Source organism: Acanthochromis polyacanthus, chromosome 13, assembly GCF_021347895.1.
Source record: "Acanthochromis polyacanthus isolate Apoly-LR-REF ecotype Palm Island chromosome 13, KAUST_Apoly_ChrSc, whole genome shotgun sequence".
Taxonomy (NCBI): Eukaryota; Metazoa; Chordata; class Actinopteri; family Pomacentridae; genus Acanthochromis; species Acanthochromis polyacanthus.
Window position 1 is genome coordinate 31,110,831 of NC_067125.1, and position 12,078 is coordinate 31,122,908.

The following is a 12,078-nucleotide window of genomic DNA, read 5'->3' on the forward strand; positions in this document are numbered from 1 at the left end:
GGATGGTGGCGGTGCGAGGCTCTTTCCCTTGTCCCGGCAGCCAAGTTTGCAATATGCTTGCAACAACAGAAACTTTGCAAACAGAATAGAGACGGGCCTCTGTCCGTTGCCACGACAACCCAAAACCTCAGAGTCACACCAAGTGAAATAAGAGGAAGTGGGGGAAGGGCGGCAGCCACAAACCGAGAAAAGATGTCCTTGTTAGAGAGAAAAAAAAGAAAAGACCAGCAGACGGTAATGTAGATGATAATTCGAACGTAGGAGTTGACAAAAAGTTCAATTTGCTGCAAGATATAAGACACAAAATGGCGAATGACACATGTACACACGTGTAGAAAGTTGTCTAATGTGTCCGTGTGTGTTTTTCGCCCAAGAAAACGAGAAATGAAGCTGTGCAGCAGGCAGCATGACGGTGCATCCTGCAGATTATCTCAGCACTGTTGTACTTGAAGGTGCGCTTGCATCAGACATCTATTCCTGTTCAACATGGGATTATATACACAGTGATCTCCTCCAGTACTTAGAGTGATATAGATAGCGTCCAGGTGCCAGAAACAAGCGCAGCATCTAATGACATCAAGAAGTATTAACCTCCAAAGTCACTGATTGAATTATGTTTTACCTTTGACGACTGATCTCGGGCCTTTAAAGTTGTTTATTCAATTAAAAATGTCATTCAGAGCATTTAAATGCGCCTAACTGGAAATGAATTTATCAAACTTATGTTCACACTGAAGCCACAAAACACCACAATTCCTGGTTCTCTTCACTCAAATGTCCAACTTACTCATCACATCATGTCTGTAGGTTTCTAATTAGGACATAAAATGACAGAAAAAACCTCCACAAGACTTGTAAAGATAGAAAACAAATGTCTGAGGAGATGCAAGCGCTTTTAAAAAACACTTTATATGCAGTTTGCAGCTGCTACCCGTTATTTAAACAGAGCTGCTCGCTGCTGCCGCATAGTGGATGTACGAGGAGGAGACACTTGAGAAAATCCAACTTTGAGAGGTGAAAATCTTCATTTTTCAAAAGAGCATTCTTTATTTGGATGATGTCTGGGTTCTGTAAAGTTGATTTTATATATTTACAGAATAACAACAATAAAAACGATCACATGAAGCAATAAAACAACAGCTTCTAATTCATCTTTTGTTAGTGAGGAGTGTCAGAAGATCAACACAGACCAGCTGTTATCATATAAAATGTGGATTAATCTATTGTGAGTAATTATGTAAAAAATCTTTCTTGCATTTATCAGAATCTTGTGTGTACTCGGTCTATTCTCGGTAAGAGGGATCTTTTATGTCTTTGTGTTCCTTGTTATAGTATAACTTACAGTACTATGGCTGTATTATAAGTACTGCTGTTAACGCTGGATAAGATAGTGAGTCTACTTTCTGATCATGGTAATCAGTGATGGAGTTTAGAGTCATTCCCTGTTGAAAGTCAGAAGTAAACACATTTTAAGTACAAATGAGTAATGAAGTTTATTTGTTTCTGGAAAAGGAAGAAGTTGAGTGACATGAATAGGAGGTTGGGGTGGATGAAGGGTTGACAAAACTTTTGCCTATATTTCTGTTTGTTTGCATTTCAAACCAACGGTTAATGCTGCTTCTTTTACCCATGACCGCTCTATCACCTTAAGTGTGAGTAGATTACAGTAATATGACGACAAAGATCCTCTAACTTTAACAAAGTACTTGTAATCTTTCCCTATATATACCCATGCTCCTATGAGTTGTATCTGGCACTATGCTTAGGGAATTACAGTGAGTTTAAACGATATTTGGCTGAAAACAGCTGCAGTAAATGGCCAAAAGATGTGCAATGTTTTATTCAGAGTGAACCAACGCAGCTAAACAATGAGATGAAACCCACAATAAAACTCTAAGAGTGTTGTCACATTACCATTTGAGGTATTAAAAATGTAAAATTGTAAATAACTTTAAATTAAAGTACAGAGAAAGCAAGATGTGTCAAAAGTATAAATTGGTCCCGATTCTTTAAATGTGTTGGTGCACTGATGACATAAGTCTCAAACAACAGTTATAAAAATGGAGATCTGGAAATCTTGTGTCTACAGTTTTTGGAGGATTTTCAAGCTTTTCGATCAGCGGAAAGACTTTTTTTGTGAATTCTTCCCGAAGTGTTCCTATTAAATGGCGTGTATTTCATGTTGAATGTAAAACATGAATCTGCGTCTCAATGTGCAGCTGTCAGAAACATTTGTTAGAGTTCAGGAAATGTTCTTTCCTTTTCTGGGTAAATGAACAGAGCGGTGAAAATAGTTTTCTGTTTCCTGCTGAGAGAAACTGTATTTTCAAACAGGCTCCAGATGACCGCTTCAGCTCAGTCCAGGTTAATGAGGGAACCATAATAACAAAAGTACCTGCTCAGATTCTTCAGAGGAGGAATAAACATGTCCAGGAATAACTCCCTTCAGTATGGTGCTGTGGGCTGGTTTCATTAAATATTAACGAGACAAATAAATCAGCAAGAGATCCATTATTAGACAATAAATAAGTTCAAGGCAACAGCGAGTTGATTTATTGTAGAGGTGAAGGAAAAGTGTTTTATGACATTGTTTTATCTCATCATAACAATTCTGCTCAAGGCTGAAACAAGCAGCAGCACATTTAGGGTGTTTTTCATGGCAGGTGATGTGACATATTTTAGAGCTTTAATATGGAGAATATTTCTTATTTGCAGGCCTGTAGTCTTTAAATGAAAGAATGAAATGTTATTAAGCAAGCTAGAATGACATATTTGTAAAAAAAAAAGTGAAACTACATAAACCAGATGATTTGGTTTAAACAGTGCTGCTACACAAAGTTTCATTACTGGATGACTGAAGCCCTAAAATACGTATATAAGTGTCTGGGTGGTAAAATGTTGCTTTCTGTCTCTGAACAGAGTTGGAACAATAAAATTTCTTGAAGGATTTTATCTTGTCATTCTAAATCTTTTAAATGTTTCAAACAGTACGACAGATTGGTTTGATTTTAGGCGATGATCCTTAAGAAGTTTTATTGCTTTCTGTGACTTTTACAAATTTTCAATTACTTTCCGTAAAAAACGTTTCAGCTGTTCTCAATTAAAGCCACATTATAATAACTGCATCAAATTTTACTTTTTAACTGGTAATGAATGGCAAATTTGGGTGTTTTTAGGTTCATTCCACTCACTTATATTGGGCAGAGGGGCAGCCTTCCAGTTTAAAGCAGCCAATCAGGACGCATCTTTTGTCCAATCATATCAGAGGTCCCACCTACTCAGGAAACCAATGAAACAGCTCCTTTTTAGACACACACCCCTCCTTCCCCTGCCAGAACAAGATGGCCGCCGCAAGGAAGAAACTCAGGTGAGCAGTTTTGCAAACGTCATGTATTTTTTACAGGCTATTGGCTAGTGATGGGAGATCGAGGCTTTGATGAAGCTTCAACACTTTATCCAATACCTGCTTCATTACTCGAGGCTTCACTGACACTCAGTGCTCGAGTAGGACATCTAGTGGTCAATAAAATGAAGTGCAATTGATTCATGTTTCTGATTGGTTCATGGATTGTTTTGGATTTGATTCGCCATGCACGTTCCTGTTCCACTACATTAGATGATTGTATCTGTTCTAGTGGCTACAATAATAATAATATTACCAGCAATAATAATGACAATAACTACTGAAGAGCCTGTTTCTTATCTGCCATGTCTGTCTGTAACCCTATATACTCTTCACTGATATTCTGTGTTATGAAACATTTAAACGGTGCTGCTACATTCATGAGATGTGCTCTATAAGTACAGACTGATGCAATTTTCACATGAGGCTGGTGCAAATACAGATTATATTATGGATTTTGGCAAAGTATGTCTTGGGTTAACTGGTAAAGAGGGTGTGCTTGTGTAACAGGATATGATTTTTTTAAACAATGTATTAACAGTTTTTGTATGCAGGTACATATATGCATTGCAGTATACCTTACAAGACTTACTCAGTTATGCAAATATTTTTAACCATAATGTGGTACTTGCACATTAAACAGATCCTCATAAAATAAGGAAATGAAGAGAAAAAGATGGGGGGGGAAAAATGAAATAAACATGTTCTCATACATGCAAATACATAAATACAGTAGCTTATACAGAACAGCAGGTAATCCTGTCATTCCTCTCATTCTGGCAGTTCCACGAGGTTTACATCACAACTGTTCATTCCACCTCATCACTTTCATCTGTTAAATTCATGGATTTCAAAAAAGCAATAAAGGGTCCCCACGCTTTCTCAAACAAATCCTGTCTCCCTTTTCGTACATGTGTCACTCTTTCTAGAGGAAAGGTTATTAACATCTGCCTCACCCAGTCTACTAATCTTGGTATGCAAGTTTTTTCCAAAAAAATGTTGTAATGTAATGTTTTTTAATGCAGGAGGCTTGAATCTATTATTATACGCTCACTCTTGGTGTACTTATGTCACCTTGGATAAAGTCCCAAAATAAAGTGAGCAGGGTTCATTGTAATATTTTTAGAAATAATATTTTCTATTGTTTGTTAAATCTTCCCCCAGAATTTTTTTAACCTTTGGGCAATCCCACATACAATGGTATAAAGTTCCCTTTGCCTCATTACATTTAACACATAAATCTGGGATGTTGCTGTTTAATTAATTTAATTTAAGTGGTGTAGTATATGTTCTCAACAACCATTTGTATTATAGCAATTTAAATCAGGTATTGATTGATTGAGTGTGGGCTTTGGTGCAAATCAGTTCCCAGTCCTCTGATGTTATGTCCATCTTTAGATCTTCTTTCCACTCTTTTCGTTTTTTAACAGTCGTAGTTACCTTGATATCAGGCAGCAAATGGAAATTATGCCATACACAGGACCTTTTCCTGATTGGCTCCTGCTGCAGATCTATCTATCTATCTATCTATCTATCTATCTATCTATCTATCTATCTATCTATCTATCTATCTATCTATCTATCTATCTATCTATCTATCTATCTATCTATCTATCTATCTATCTATCTAACTAGCCAGCTAGCTAGCTATCTAGCTATACACTACTAACTGTCAAAGCAACGAACGGCAGCAACAAAACCAACCTACTCTGCGGAAAATCAGTCAAATAAACGACACTCTGGGATCTCCTATCCCGGAACACACTCAATCCCGCCGAGTGATTCACAAAACAAACCGAACCAATCAGGTGATTCGAAGCAGTTGAGTGCTTCAAACGTCACTGAAGTGATTCAAACGTCACGAGTCACATGACCAAATCAAGCATCGGCACAGTGGCTCGATACGATTGCTTCATGAGCTACCGCGCATGTGTTGAAGCCTTGGGTATCAGAGGACCATCACTACTATTGGCTTTAATCAGGCAAATAACCTTAACTTTAAGAAGTACAGTTTTCTGTATATTAGTGATGGGCAAGAGAAACCTCATGAAGCATCAAGGCTTTCCATACAATTGTGCTGAAAAAGATTAAAAGCTTCAAGGCTTCAGCGACAGTGACATCTGGTGGCCAACTGAGACTGACATCGAGCAACCTCTAAAGAGCACGACCGAAGCACTGACTGTTTCAATCCCATGTCAGCACTAAAAGTTCAGAAAAGACTGTGTGGTCATTCATGTGTTTTTTTCCACTGAACAATGATTCTATCATCACTATATATTGAAATAAGTTATGTTTGCTAGACTCTTTGAAGTACAACTGAGTTATTTGTAAAAAAAAAAAAAAAAAAAAAAAAAAGGAGTAAAACATGTTTTTGTTTGTTTGGGGGGAAAAAACAAAGAAACAACCAAAAACTAATATGCAGACAAACTCATTCCAGATTAAACTAAAGGATAAATCTACATGACAGAATATGAAGCATTCAATTTTGGTACAGGTTCATTGAGAACTTTACACTTTTTTAAGAAAGAATTGGACCAAAAGTCCAAAACAGGATAAGAGATTCTTCCTGCTTTCCAGCTGATCACATATTATTCATTTGAACATGTTTTTAGCTTAGTATCGGGATTTCCAGTGCAGAGTCACTGGTTATCTGGGCAGATTGTCATCATGTCTGGCACGCAAGTGTCTCAACATGGATGATGTGTTATTGCTGTAAGAAAACTGTTGTGTGCTGAGCAAACACCGCACCTAGAAATAATTGTAATTTTGAGACCCATTTAAAAATGGATAACACAGTTCAGAAGTTAAAACATAAAATGGGCATAAAAAGCATAATACCTTCTTTGATGGTATAAGATCAAAATGATCCCAAACCTTTGAAATCTATCTATCTATCTATCTATCTATCTATCTATCTATCTATCTATCTATCTATCTATCTATCTATCTATCTATCTATCTATCGTAGCTTAAAGTAAAATAAAGTTTGCCTTTTTATTTTTTGTATGTTTAAAGAATTAACATCTTGCTTTCATACCACTACTGCTAATAATATCAAAAATAAGCAGCAAAACTGATTTAAAAATATATCTGTAATAATCCTCTTCTTATGTCAACAAAAAATAAAACCTGTCCAGAGGAAAGAATGGTTATCCTTGATGGTTATGTTGTACTGCTGCCTCCCAGAGGTCAGCTGTAGAATTACATTGGTGCTGTTCAATCCTGATGTAAAGTTCAAGGCGATTCAAAAACTCATTTACAGCGTTTGTTGCTTCAAAATCTTCCATGTTGACTATTGATTTTCATTTTCTGACAGCTCTGCTTGCATAAGGCTGCTCTTAGATGGATTCTATCAACTTTATCTTATTTTTTGTCCCTTTAAACTATGATGCCAGATGCACAACTTTAAATAAGAAGTAAACCTAAATATCTCACTTTCTCTGAAAATTGAACTTTACTTCTCTAACGTTGTGCATCTGGCATCACAGTCCACACTTCTTCAGATTTCTCTGCTGCAATTCAACCACCGTTTCCCTACACTGTGATTACAAAGGAAAGGAAAGAACAAGAAAATCATCTTTAACATTTTACATTTGGGTAAAATACATACTTAAATTGGAATAATTACAACTTTCAAAAAGACTTTCCTTAAAATAAAGTTGCAGCAATGCTTAATTAAGAGAAATTAAATTATTTAAGTACATCTAACTTTCACCAGTGGCATTAAAATTACTTGTTAACTGAATTTAGATGAATTGTGTTGCCAATTTAAGTATTTAAGTTGGTCCAACATATTCACTTTTTAGTGCACCACATCTCATTAGAACTAAGCAGTGGTGGATCTTCCATGGGGGTACGGGTGGGGGGGGGGGGGGGGGCAGTGGCCCCCCTGTGATCTGATTGGCCACCCCGTGTGCCCCCCCCAAATTTTCATTGAAACTTTACATTACTGATACTCCGATTTCCGACGCTCCCGAATGCAACTTCATTGTCCGACTGCACCTGAATGCACCAATGACATCAGTTTGATCTTTTGATTGTGTTTCTTTTGGATTTGAAGAAGCTTTGAAGATGCTTCCTGATGCTGGAGGAGAAGACGAGCAGCTTTGTACCTTTGCGGTAAGAAGACGGGCTGTTTCTCAGTACGTAAATGTCCGTACTTGCGAAATTGTTGAGAGCTAACTAGTTAGCCACTAGCAAAACACTAATGCAAGCTATCAGATTGACAACCAAATACCAGACGATGAAGAGTAGCTGTAGTATAGTTGTACAAGCAGTAGCAGTAATACTAAAAGTACAAGCAGCAGTAGCAGTATAAATAGCTGTTACAGTCGTAGAAGTAGTATCAGCATTGGTAATAGTATTACAAGTTGTAGTAGCAGTGCCAGCAGCAGTAGTTAGTGTACTACCACTACTACTACTAGTAGTCACATTACTATTACTACCACCAATACTACCAATAGTGGTTATAAAGCCTAACTCCTATATCCAGATTATCATCTATGTTCTTCCTCCAAAGCCATTTTATGATTGGGATTACAGTCAGTTCTTCAGGACTGCTCTCAAATAATTGAAATGTTACTAAACAAGGTTATACTTATCAAATTAAATAGCTTTGATCTCCAGTATATTGGCTAATTACCTCCGCCAGGAGGTTATGTAATCACCGGAGTTTGTTTGTCTGTCTGTCCGTCTGTGTGTGTGTAATTGTCCTTCGACTTTCAAAAAATTCCTGGATCCAGACGGTGATTCGGATCACCTCCAAAATCTAATCGATTCTTATTCGTGCTCTTCCGGACATCCTGTAAAAATTTGGTGAAAATCCGTCCATGACTTTTTGAGTTATGCTGTTAACAGACAGACAGACAGACACACACACATGGACACGCAGATGGACAGACAGACAAACGGGATGGCGGAGGTATGCGCTCTCCGAGTGCTTTTCTAGTTCAATTCTTTGTCCCTAATTTATCAGTATGATTTCTTTTTAAATGTGTTGTGTACAGACTTATTTACTGGTCTGTCTACTTTTCTTACTCCATGTAGGTTTCCCAGAGACTTTGGGCTGAGGAGGAGCTCTGAGGAGAGAGGGGTTTGCTGCAAATGATGAGTGGGTGCTCTGCAGTGATCATTTTAAACCTGATGGGTTTGACAGGTGTTAAGGAAAAATTACTCACATTGTCAGACTGAGGTGTCCCTAAATTTCGGTGTGTCTGCAAACTGCAGTCACCCTAAAATCAAATGTAGGTGCCAAGTCATCCCAAATTCTGCAAACCTGTTTATGCTCACTCAGTCCCCAATATGACCCTGAGACAGACAGACGCTTGGAAAAGATAACATCGGAATGAAAGGCAACTGTTTGGCTGACAAGGTAAGAATGACAAGGTTATATTGTTGTATTCCTGTCCAGATGGATCCTGAACTAACAGTCCTGCTACCATATTTGGAGTGTAACCTTAAACATGGCATTCCTCCCAAACGGCATATATGCCCAAAGCCAGAGCGACTCCTCAGAACTGATGCTGCCAGTGCTTACATCACTGTGTTACTCATTTCTCCTGAATTCAGTTAAACCTTATTCTCAACATGAGCCATCTGAGTCTCCAGAGTGTCTCTGAGTTTGCCTTCTGATTCTTCTTTCAGCATCGCAGAATTCCTTAACAAATTGGCATCACGAGAACAGGATCTCCACACAACAAAGATTGGTAAGTGCAAAGTTTAACAAATTTGGTAAATTGCCATGTCAGAGTTTGGCGAGATTATGTACCTGTTAACCTGGTAAAAAATCATTTTAAAAGTGTTTTTGTAAAGAATAAGTTCTGTGATACCGAATCTGCGATTGTCTGATATTGAATTTGGATATTAAATGCCAGTCGGCTGCCTCAACAGGTGAGTACAGCGCACTACGCATGTGGGCTTCAGTAGCTATTTGGTGCTGGTCTGCTGGTGAAAGAGGCGCTGCAGGGCACATAGATTGGGTGATATACCTAAGTCGTCCTTTTTAAAGGAGGGAGACTCGACCTTAGGGGACAGCCTGTGAGTCCTTCTACCTTTAAGAACGAGGTTCTGGGCAAATTCAAGTGTTTGTCTGTGGAAGGCGAGACGAGCATCCGGACTTTGGTTCGGCGGGGTTTAAGCTTCTGGGGAATTTTGTCCCTGAGCTAGGTTGTGCGCAAACCTACCAATTCAATATGTTGAATCAGGTACCCAGATCCACCAAACTGGAATTCCACGTTAAATTTGAGGACACTCCTTTTGAATTCTGGCATGAAAATTCCTATAAATTGTGTAAAAACAATTTTAGAATTCATCTAACAGATCAGATTGAAATTTCCCTGATCATAACCGAAAATTGACTCACATAAGAGTTCAGATGCAGTTGAGAACGATGGCTATGCACCTGCTGTTTGTCTTCATTGCGGCTATGTTTTTGTTTCTTTATGTGCATGAATGCCTGTTGTTGAGTGAAAGAAATCAACCATGGATTGTCATCAGTCCAAATCAGGTGAGACTCATTATTCAAATATAAAAACAATTAATAACTCTTATAAAACACAATCTGAATCTAATTCTGATGTATCCACAGCTAAAATGAAATCTGATCCATCAACGTTGGTCAGTGTAGCAGGAATTCAGTCATTAGCCAGAGTTAAGAACACAGAGGAGCAAATTTAAGATCATTGCTCTTCTTCAGGAAGAATTGACTAAGATAAAGAAGTTGAATCTGGACTAAACACAGAACCCGACTCAGGATCAGGCTCAGTTCCAGGATGTGGTGATGTAGAGAAAGGACAGAGTAATGATGAGTTGATGAAAAAGGATAAACAGTCTGGGCATTCTTCACTTGTTTTACTTCAGTGATGAAACGGGAGTCAGAGCCTTCTGAAACTACCCCAGCTTTCCCTAAATGCATGTTCATTAACACAGCTGTGTGTCCGCCTTGGAACCCAGCGGAGGCCAGAGATATAGTGTTTAGGGGACCAGATCCTTTCAGTAGCTCCATGAAATATCCTGATTGGTTGTGGGTTACAGCTACACTGTATAATGTTCTGGTTCCAGACATGCAGGTACAGTTGCATTGTACCTATGGCATAGAGTGGTCCACGGTCGAGGCCTCTTGTGATCTACCTCCAACTGAGAATGTCCAGTGGCCTGATAACCTCGATGTGCAGACATGGTTAACAGAGAAAGCTAAAAAGGCAGTATTTAAACATGCACACCGTACTGCCAAACCTCACAAGCTTAATGTTTGTGTGCAAAATGATGATGAGCTGCCAACATTTATCAAATGGTTTGACGAAGTGTGGGAGTCAGCGATGGGTTGTGGTATTATAGTGCAGCGGTTAATTGCATATTTCAGAAGAATCCTTCAAATGGTGACACAAGCATGAAATTCTCCACAAATATGCTTTAATGTTCTCTCTTTTAGAAAAGGGTCCTGGCCACATCAAAAATTCAAGATATGACCAAACGGTTGGGGTTCGATTCCAGGTGTGAGTGAGTGATATATGCATAGGGTGGCATAGCTCAGTGGGCAGAGTGGCTGTCTCACACCCAGAAGGTTGGGGTTTGATTCCAGGTGTGAGTGAGTGAGTGAGTGAGTGAGTGAGTGAGTGAGTGAGTGAGTGAGTGAGTGAGTGAGTGAGTGAGTGAGTGAGTGAGTGAGTGAGTGAGTGAGTGAGTGAGTGAGTGAGTGATATATGCATAGGGTGGCATAGCTCAGTGGGTAGATATAGAGTTCCCAGCAGCACTGAGTGATGGTGGAAGGCTGTATGCATGTCAGAAGTCTCAGCTGGCCTCCATCCTAGAGAGTCATGTTGTACCAGCAGACAATGCACCAGAGACAGATGTGCTGATAGTGGATGGGTCTGCTTTGGTCCATGCCTTGCCACCAAAGAAAGGAAAGACTCCTGGATTTCCTGCCAGTGATTCATTCATGTAGTAGCAGACATACGTCTACGCATCCAGTGTTTGATGTGTACAACAAATCAAGTCTCAAAGCTGAGACCAGAGCACAGCGTGGTCAGAGAGGCAGGCGCAACTTCCTCAGACACAAGGACAAGAAGACTGAGTTGTTCGAGTTCTTGGCAGACAGGGTTGCCCAAATGTCTGCAGAAAACATGGTCATTGTTACCAAGGGGTCTGCTGCCCTCAGCACTCATGAAGCTGATTTGGAAGGACTGGACAAGTGTACTCATGAGGAGGCTGACAGTCGCATCTTTGTGCATGCAAGTTATGCCTCAGCACATGGGAGCAAAAGCATCACAGTCAAATCCTGTTGCTTTCTTTTCAATGCAGTTCAATGCAATTAATTATTTATTTATTTTGCTGGATATCTTCGCTGATTGCGCATAATAGAACAACATTTTCTTCTCTTCTTTATTTTCTCTGGGGCTGGAGCCAGGTTCGCCTGGTTTGGTGGCCCCATGATAACTGGGCTGTGCCCAGTGCCACTGCTGGTCTGTGGCTGGATACGGAGCAGGCAGAGCTGGGCTCTCCTAGCTCCGATAGTTTAGGTTGGACTTGGAGGTCTTCTTTGTTTAAATCTTGAATGACATGGTAGATTGTGGGAAACAGTTCATGATCACAATCCCATGATTTAAAGTTCATTTAAATGGAAAAAGCATGCTTATTTCAACAGATATATGGTCTCGGTGTGATATTGCCAGATACTG

The 12,078-nt window shown here is 39.2% G+C and overlaps 1 long non-coding RNA gene across 4 annotated transcripts in view; it reads left to right on the plus strand.

Annotated features, from left to right (window-relative positions):
• Positions 1-3,312: 3,312 nt before the first annotated feature.
• LOC110960797 (uncharacterized) overlaps positions 3,313-12,078 on the plus strand; it is a 28,946-nt gene continuing 20,180 nt past the window's right edge. Inside the window, exons 1-4 of one of the 4 annotated variants that reach the window (XR_007945881.1) lie at positions 3,328-3,367; positions 7,464-7,522; positions 8,450-8,774; positions 9,047-9,108. This is a non-coding gene — a long non-coding RNA (uncharacterized LOC110960797). Of the gene's footprint in view, positions 3,368-7,463; positions 7,546-8,449; positions 8,775-9,046; positions 9,109-12,078 lie in introns of all 4 variants that reach the window. The other 3 variants (XR_007945883.1, XR_007945880.1, XR_007945882.1) reach the window with 3 other exon arrangements.